Raw genomic sequence first — 9723 nt, forward strand, 5'->3', positions numbered from 1 at the left:
TCACACACAGTAACTCACTTTGGTTTCAAAATTACCAACACATTTTTCAGCTAGCTCTTCAAGAAACACGTCCGATGGCTTAGGGTCCCAGCCTTGCGTGTGAATCTTTAAAATCTCCTTTCTGGACTGGAAACAGATTAGTTGCCTTTCAGTTTGTCCTAAGTTTTCTCTTAAGAATACCTCAAAAATACAAAACAAAACCACAAAGACCCTCACAATAATATAAACAACACTCTTCTCCGCTAAACTTTTAAGAATTTGAAAGCTCAGTTAATATGCTCTCAGCTTTTTCAAGCAGGACATTTAATCATTCTCAACTTGCTCCACTAAACTCTTCCTGGGGGTCTGCAGGGAAATCAAATGCGTTTAGAGCTTCCATAAAAAGCCAGTTTCCACAAGTATGAGACCTACTGATCCTGAGGAAGAACTGGTAGTAAAAAAAAACAAAACCAAAAACCCCCCCAAAACCTCATTTGCAAACAAGAGACTTTTCACCAAAGAAAATTCTCTCAAATTTAGCAAAACTTCATGGTGACAGTCTCATTGGTTCACCAAGTTTGCTTTCCTGCCGGTTCATTCAGGGAAAAGAGTCCTAGCACGACCTTTCAAATTGCTACACTTGTAACAAGGAATAATAATTCTGACTCAAACTACTGTCACTGATCCAGAAAATGTCAGATGTTGCCCATCCTCATCACCACTGAGCAAGACTTTCACTGGAGTGTTTCCTGGTACACAGGTTAATTGTGGCAGATTTCTACATTTCTTCCACAGTAGGGAATAACATATTTGATCTGTTCCACGGCACCCCCTCTCCTGTTGCTGAAACCAAGAAGCGAGAGCAAGAATGCTTCAGGCTGAAAGTGCCTAAGTGGATTAAATAAGTAAGCCAGCATGAACCGCTTCGGGAATAAAACATTTTCTTTCACTCCCACACCTTGATAAACCTTTTTGTTATCAAAAAGGGAATGCTTGTGTGCATTCTTTCAAAGATGAGAGAGCAGCAATTTATAACTAATGCATACAACATTCAATCTTTCTTAAACACTTCCTTGACTAGAAGCATCCCATTTTCTTGGCTGGTTACAGCGAAACCAAAAGTAATTCTACAACTTCGCTGAAGTCATCTTCATCATAAACATTCAGGACCAGATCAGACCTCCAGAGCGCAAGACAGTCTCTCCAATATCCCTCTTTTGTCCACATTGTACAATACTGGTTCTGACTTTCACTGCTCTGTGATACTGCATCGTTACATGGTTTTGTTATAAAGATGGACTCTGCCACATTAGCATTAAGACTGAGCTGAAGTTCTCACCTCGTTATCTGGCAAGCGGAAGAGGAGCTCTCCTTCAAAGCATCCGGTCTTCGTAAAGCAGGATCGATGGCATCCGGTCTGTTGGTGGCTCCGATCACCACAACCTCTCCTCTGCGGGCCAAGCCATCCACGAGTGCCAGAAGCGTTGACACAATAGAGCTAACAGGAAAATATCATTTTCATTCGCTGGTTTAGTAAATGTTGTTACCTTCTACATGACCTTCTCCAACGATCACTCCAAAAGGACAAGCTTTTAATTGATTTTTTTAACTGATTAGTGACTCATTTGAAGACAAACAAAAATAGATAAGGTAACACAAGCCTTGTGCTGATCTCAAGCTTAGTAAATTGTTTTCAATTCTTGTTTAAAAATCACCAGAAATTTAGTAGCATTGAATTACTAGTTTTCAGGATAAATGAATGTGTCACAAACTTAAATAGGTTGTGATCTTCTTTTCACAAAGATCAAGCAGCTTCTATGTAGGTACCAAAAAAATGTACTACCTGTGAATTTGGTCTTGTTTGCTGCACCACACAGGAGCAAGAGCATCTATCTCATTAAAGAAAATAATTGAAGGTCGCATCTGGTAGGCCTGGAATGAGAACACAGGGATATTGACAGAAGAAAACCAGCACTATTTTAAAGGGAAAACGGACGAAAAACGTTATGGTTGGAAGGTTACAGGAACTAGATTTTTCAGACCAGCATCAGGGATCTCTACTAACTGAATGAATGGAGTAAGTGGCACAAGTAACAGAAGACAGTGGCCTCTGTCAACCCCCTGAGACTGGGTGACAGGAAACAAGTCACACCAGTAGTTTTTACAGCTCTTCAGCAGCCCCTGAGAACCGAGTCGGCACTTAATTCAACTACAGGTTCTGGAAGCAAGCTTCTGTTATGAATTTAAATGACCGTGCTTTTTGCCTGCATCTCCTTCCCTCTGATCTAAAGCCACCATCTCTCTTGCCTCTTGAAACCCTTTTTGTGGCTGTTATTTGGGAGGGGTTTTGGGGTTCTGTTTTGGGGGATTTTTTGGTAGCAGAGGGTGTGGGTTTGCTTTGTGAGGTTTTCTTGTTTTGTTTTATTAATCTTTTCGAGCACACCTCAAGATTTCAAGCTCCCCAAAAAACTCACTGGAAAAGGAAACCCTGACAATCCCATTTCAGTAGAAGGAACTGACAAAACACGAAAAGGCGTGAACTGTTCTTTAAAAATACTGACCACAGAAAATTACAGTTACAACTCGGACGGAACACATGGCACATTTCAACCTTACTTTATCAAATAATAAACAAAGCTTTCATTCAGATTCACCCACCCATTTACTCAGGCAGTCAGTACCTTTCCTCTTAAAAAAGGCTCTACTCCTGTCACCTTGGCTACATTCGTTAGCAAGTGTAAGTAAAAAAAACCGCACAACTCTTCTCTCCTAAGCAAAAGACTTCTTCTCTACAACAGCAGCAACAGCTGAAGTATGAGAAAAGACAAAACGGATGGAAGTTTTGTGTTCTTACACAATTCAACAAGGCAGCAAACAAAATGAATAAAGAGGATAACAGACGTACAAAACCTTGAGAAAAAAGTCATAGTGTCCCAGAAGGACACTTCCCAAACTGCTGACAAACCAACAGGGGTGGTTACAGCATGGGGGAGCCAAACAAGAACAAACTTCAGTGAAGCATGAGACCAGGCTCTAACATGAATCACCAGTTTGTTTTTCAGTGATGCACTGCATATTCATTCTTGTTTTCACAAGAAGCAAGATTTGATAGTAAAGCATTTCATTCTCCTTCAGAAAGCTTTAAGTTCCTGAATTTGGTCTCTCAGACCATCCACTGCTGATGATAAATGAGGACAAAGTCTAAAGCTGGGAGGGTATTCGGCATTTCCAGATAATCACACTCTTCATCTAAATAAAAAAAAAAAAAAACAAAACTAACCACCACACCACTCTTTCAAAGAGAATTCCAATGAATAAAGAAGCAAAACACTGAAAGATTTTATTTGTACAATTTGTAGTAGTTTTAAGTTACTGAAAGAACTTAAAGTCCTATTTCAATATCCACAATCAAGTTTTGCTGACCAAGAATATGTAAAGCTAACAATTAAATCTCTAATAATTTCATCTCATAACACAGAACTAATTTAGCTGTGTCAGAAGCAGACACATTCTTATTTTAGCCCAAGCACAAACACCCACTGCAAGGGTCTAGTTGCAAGTCCTATCAACTGTAAAATGGGTACCTGGGCCCTTGGAAAAAAAAAAAAAAAAAGTAAAAAAGAGTCAGTGGGAGAGACAAGTGGACTTCCAAGCAACAAACTACAGGTGACTACCAGTAGATAATCCCTTCCTGCTTATAAACTAATCAAGTTGCCTTGTACACAGAACTCAAAAGAAAAACACCACAACCCCACCTTTTAAAAAGGCAAGGCACCTTTGAAGTGTATTCTCACCACACACTCAATCTTTGAACCCACACATATTCTGGATTCAATCCGTTTTCAATCAATCACTTTTTGCTACTGCTAAAAAACGCCACCAGTGCTGCTGAAAATTCTGAAGCATGGAAATATATTGACACCTCAGTCAAATATTCTCCAGAAAACAAGTGAATTATAGTTTTAAACAACCTCTCTTACCTTGGCGTTTGAACTTTCAATCTCTCAAGGAATTCCGGGTAAAACAACAGAAAAACAACCATCTCTCTTAAAGCTGCAATGTGGTCAGAAAGACAACCCACACCATCAAATCAGACCTAAAGAAAAAGTCAACAGAACACATTTCTGCATGCTAAGGAAAGCTGCGCCCTCACATGAGGTTCCTAGAAATCACACATCAGCACAAAGGGAACGTTCTGGGCAGTTTTCAAATTGCTCGAGAGAAAACTGTAAACCAAGGTGGTTGTAGACAAAACATTACTGAAAGCTTTTACAAACACTGGAAGCATCTCCCTGAGACAATGAACTAAAAATACTCACCGAACAATCTATTTGCATTGGATCACCATCAGACAGACTTGCTCCAATTCTCATTCGATCCCTGGGAATTCCCTTTAATTCGTCTTTCCCCAAGTTTACTGGAAGACACCTGGTTTGAATGAAGGAGAAAGAGAAAGGCGCTTTCTAACTCAGGATGCAGCTAGAAGGTTTTTGCTTTTAGGAGGATGGCAAGTGAATGCAGAAAACCTTACGCATGTCCATAAACTTCCTAAATAGTTAAATATTCATTTAATTGGGTTTACATTTAATATCCGTGAGCAAATAAAGGAAAACGGTCACTCCAGACATTGAGCTGTTAATTATTCTCACACCTCTTTGCACTTACGAATATTCACACCAGCATGAATGCAAGAAACAGCTATTCTGTACGTGGAGACCGTGAACTGACCTTGACTTGTGTGATGGAAGAACCTCCCAAAACACACTGACATCTTTCAGAGATTTTACACTTAGAAAGTTACAGCCCAAGGGGTTACTTATTTCTGTGCAGATTAACATTAGAAAGGCTACCCACCACTGCTCCTACTTGCTGAGGACTTTGGGATATACGTGCCAGAAGACACACGTCTGAAAGACATCAGGCTGAAAACTCATCTATTAGGTTGTCCTTAAAATAGTTTTTCGAGAGCATCTCATGTAACAAAACCTCGGTCACTTCCTCTATTTATATGAACATTTTCTGCTATGGTGGTTTTCTTCCTGAATAAACCTCTGCAAAGCACAGTAATTAAAACATGACATAAACGTTCCTCACCCCATTCCTGCCTAGAAAACAAATTGCTTATTAAAAATCAATTCAAAAAAATAAATTCTGGAGAGTCCAGTTACAGCTGTCAGTACCAACAGATCCGATCAGATATTGCCACCGTTTTAAAAGTGTACAAGGTGAAGAGGATAGCACTTCAGTTAGGCAGATGCAAACCCCTCCCAAATTCTCCAATTTCATTAACTTTCTTAAATCTGTTACAGCTGCGTTTCCCACCCCTCTCATGCTGCTCTTTGTCACCAGAGGAGGATGCGGAATCACTCTGGTGGGCTGCCCGTCTGTCTGCAGACACAGAAACAAGCAAGCAACAAAACTGAGGTACGCCCTAAGTCATATCAAAATCTAAGTGAATTCAATCTCAGAATTTACTTTGAGATCTATTAAGTTTCCCAATCACTGCACTCTTAAGATCCAGTGTCAAGTTACATTACGTGGTTTTCCTTGTGACAGCAAAATTTAGTTTTTCTTAGGAAGGTAAAATGTTTAACCAGTTCATTGTGTCCAATCTCTTTCTCTCACACACAGTGAGTTTCACTTGGCATTACATATCCACTCCGGGAAACAGAAACTTTAACTTATTTAAAAATTGGGCTTCAAACCCCTGCCTTCTCTTTTCAAGGATGCAAACCAAAATGCTCCTTCTCTCTAGCAAGAGACCCCATTCTCCCTGCTCTAACTGGCTACAGGATCCAAAATCCTGTTGTCATTACTACTGCAATTCATAATCTCATTTAGCATTTTTCTTGTTTAATGCTAGTTTCATACAGAAACATTAACTGATTCCAGAAAGAAACCAGAATCAGTATTTGGGCGATTTAAAAAAAAAAAAATTAAACCCTCCATACAGGTTCTCCCTCTAACTCAATTACCTTCAATTTTAAGAAAATAATCTGTATCCCTCAAGATTCAATAGTCTACGATTTTCAGACAGATATTTTGGCTTCAGTTCCAGAATAAAAAAAAAAAAAAAATCTCACTTCCACAATCTCAGCCACAACCTCCCTAACCACCTTATCACTGCTAAGGTAGCATCAGTGAAAAGGCAGTAAATCTGCCTTCTAAAAAAATCTAATGGCTAATAAAAAGTATAGCCTCCCCTCCTCAAACATTCCTTGTCTTTATACCCTCAGACAACAGCAAACATCCTACTATTAACCTGCAATTACCACCAGTACAGAAACCCTCAAAAGCTTTATTCAGTGACGTGACTGACAGCACTATTGAAAAAGAAGAACTATCACTATTCTACAGAAGAACTAGACACCAACCTGTTATTTCTTCCAGAAGACCCTCGTGACTGACTGTTTCTAAAGGAACACCCGACAGGTGAAGACTGGCCCAAAAAACACATCTTACATTGGTTTGGTTCTGTTGAAAGCAATGAATTTACAGCACTGCTACAAACAAAGCAGTATAGCTAAGGAGGCAGAAGATGGAATGTGTTTCACCCATCTCTAATTGCAGAAGAAGTGTCAAGTGATTTGGGGAAGGGGATTTTTTTTTTTTAAAATCAATGCACAGTAGAAGTGAAAACACACACCCCTGCTTTTTAAGAACTGAAAAACACAGGAGTAAGATTATCAAGTATGTTTAATTACTGTTCTTTGAAGGATACGTAGGTCATTGTTTGACCCAAAATCAACAGCAAGTGTGCCAAACAGCAAAGAAGGATACCGTGCACAGGATACATGCATTTCAGAACATTTACTTGCAGAGTAAAGGTAAGAAATGTCAAGAGAAGTTGAGTGTGTGTATATATTCTCATTCCAAAAAAATTTCACTCCTATGCAAGAAGTTAGCTTGAAGAGGAGCTGTGCATGTAACGTACTTGCCATTGGAGCTTGACAGCGCTCAACGGTTTTTCTCTGTCGAAAGGAGAAGGGCTTCCGAGTGTCTTCACCACCACCTTCCGCCTCGCCACCTTCTGATGGAACTACTGTGCAGTGACATAACATTAAACGGGTTTGAAGTACTGTGGCAAATTAAATTAAAATGCACTACTCAGATGCCTACGTGCCCAAAGTGTCACCAGCCCTTTTTATCTCCCTGCCCGTCTCGTCCCACTCTTGTTCCTCCCCAAATTACCTCAACCCCTCCCTTGTCCTGCCTTTGCTTCCTGCCCTAAAGATCCCATAATAAGTCCTGTGCAAACTGCGCTTCCCCTGCCTCCCACAGTATGTCCCACCCCTGGGCAGTAACCCCTTAGTCCAAAAGGTGACTGGAGAGCTGCTCCCAAGGACTCATCCACACGGTTTCACAGCTGCACACCGGGGCTGACGGCTCTCCTGGGGCAGCCCTGGGAGGGGCCCAGACAAGGCAGCTGCTCCTCCTCGATTTGGGTCCCTGCCTCTCACTGTGCCCCCCTGGGCTCGTGCATCGAGGACTGCGATGGGCGGATGGCCCTGGGATGGGCCTGGCAGTAGCCCAGCAGGGCATTGTTTGGGCTCCCCCTCCTGCCACTGTCTCAGAGCTCTCTTGCACGTGCGCAGAGATCTATCACAAAAATCTAACACTGATCGGCTCAGCTACTGCCAATCCTCTTCTGTCCCTAAGTACAGTCTCACCCCCTTCTTTTCCATCCAGAAAACTCCTGCAAGGGTCATTGCACTGACTGCCTTCATCACAACTATTGCACTCCTTAAAACAAAGTTTCCCCCCCTCACTTCAAACATCAAGTTAAGATGCCTTTTTATGATTTAACCTTATTCCTCATGGTATTTCCACAAACACCAGGATGGCAGCTCCTAACAGCCCGGACGGCAGCTTCCACCGACTGCTGCTAAACACAAAAAGGAATGCCGCTATCTTCTCCCCTGCTGATCTTCATGCTCAGGAGCTTTCCATACACCCTTGACAGCCCACCTAACTTCTGCAAAACACTCTCGTTGTGCTGCTCAACACCAGGAAAACTGTCCTGCTCCTGCTGTAGTAAGATCGGTCTTCCTTATTCTGAGTAACACCGTCCATTGCTTTCTATTCCCACCTGTCCACAGCCGTCTGTTGCCTTTTATCTTGTAAGCATTTTGGAAAGGCATCCTATTTTTGTTCCCCTCTGAATGCCTGTTCTGAGCTCACTACACTACAGTCCTAGAGTCCGTGACTATGGCTTGTAACGTCAACAGCAATACGGAATTTTTCAGTAGGTGAAAAACATCCAGTAGTTCAGCTCATCTCAATTGTTTAAGACAAGGCTTTAGGCTAGAGCGTGGTAAAGAAAATCTAAAACAGAACTAACCTACAATGTCATCTGGCTTCTCACCTATTTCTCTGTCACCTGTTTGGATTTCCTCCTCTCCTTGGGAGTAAATATTGAGGTTTTCCTAATGAGAATAAACAAGAAAGATCAGTCACAAGTGTGCAGAAAGCCTAACATGGGCATATTTGGTGCCTCTATAGTAACATTACCAAGGCACTCCATATACAAAAGAGATTCAATTAAAGTACAAGAGAGAATAGGAACATCATTCTGGCACCCAAGATTTCAGCACAAGAATTTCTGCTCTAAAATAGGCCTTAGGACACAAGGAAGCTAAATACTTCTCCAGACACAAAACCAAAGCGTATCTATCAATCATTCACAGGTTAATAATCCAAGAGTGTGGCAGAACCCAGGAAAACACAATTCCCGGCGGACAAAAAAAAAAAACAAAACGCCCAACCCAAACCAAAAATCAGACAGGCATTTCAGAGATGATACACAAAGTACTAGGGGTAATCCTGGTTTCATCAGAAAAAAAAACAAAAACTTAAAAAATGGAATTCAGATCTAAAGAAAACACTCTGGGAAGTAGGCTATGAAGATGCTTAAAAAATGAAGTACCTGTCATTCAAAAGGACAGCAAGATGCTCTACTATGAAGATGTCTCTGCACCTGGCAACGCCGAAAACAGACACCAGTGACCAATTTGAACATAAGCTGGGCCCAAATCCTTTACTCAGGAAGCATCTTCCAAAGAACACACACTCACTCATTCCCACACACACTCGCACATCTGGAAGTCTAGAACAGCCACAAGCACCTATTTCCAAAAAAACTGGGTTAAACAGATTGGCTAGGAAGTAAAAAGGCTCCCACCTTATATAGATCAAGATATTAACAACAGTTACCAGACATATGGGCAGAGGAGAAGACCCTCCCTTCCTGATCCACAGCAGCTGTACACTAGCAGCTGTTGCTAACAGCATCCAGAAAGTTCCAAGTGCTGTAACAGCGGTGGACCACTACAACAGAGGGCACCTGCGGCCTAGCAGCAATCGCTAGGACACAATGTTTACGTGGGGGCACGTAGAAACACCTCAGCCTGACCACCGAATACACTTAGCTCTGGCTGCCAGGAACAGCACCTTTCTCTGCTGTGCAAAGAAGGAGAAAGCCCCTAGCCAATAGTATGCCATAGCACAAAGGCTTGATAATAAGGCTCAGTTTAGTATTTTTGCAAGATGATGAAAAAAACCCCACTTACTTTGTTATAAGGTTGTCAAACAAGACAGATTGAGTTGTAGCGATGTAATGACTCTGTCGAGGTCCACAGCTTCGGTGGACCTCCAAACCCTCATTTTCGTCACAGACTTGTTCTGCAGCTTTTGCTTCAGCTCTTGTCCTCAGTGTTCCGGTGACTAAAACGCACTCATATATAA

General features: G+C 41.5%; 1 long non-coding RNA gene across 1 annotated transcript; it reads right to left on the minus strand.

Moving 5' to 3' along the window:
- Positions 1–3873: 3873 nt before the first annotated feature.
- On the minus strand, positions 3874–7023 carry LOC141955605 (uncharacterized). The gene is made up of 3 exons (XR_012632650.1): positions 6914–7023; positions 4299–4407; positions 3874–4075 (listed from the first exon to the last, which is right to left on the minus strand). It is a non-coding gene; the product is annotated as an uncharacterized LOC141955605 (long non-coding RNA).
- Between the last annotated feature and the right edge of the window lie 2700 nt (positions 7024–9723).

The sequence above is a fragment of the Athene noctua genome, unplaced genomic scaffold, assembly GCF_965140245.1.
Source record: "Athene noctua unplaced genomic scaffold, bAthNoc1.hap1.1 HAP1_HAP1_scaffold_341, whole genome shotgun sequence".
Lineage (NCBI taxonomy): Eukaryota > Metazoa > Chordata > Aves > Strigiformes > Strigidae > Athene > Athene noctua.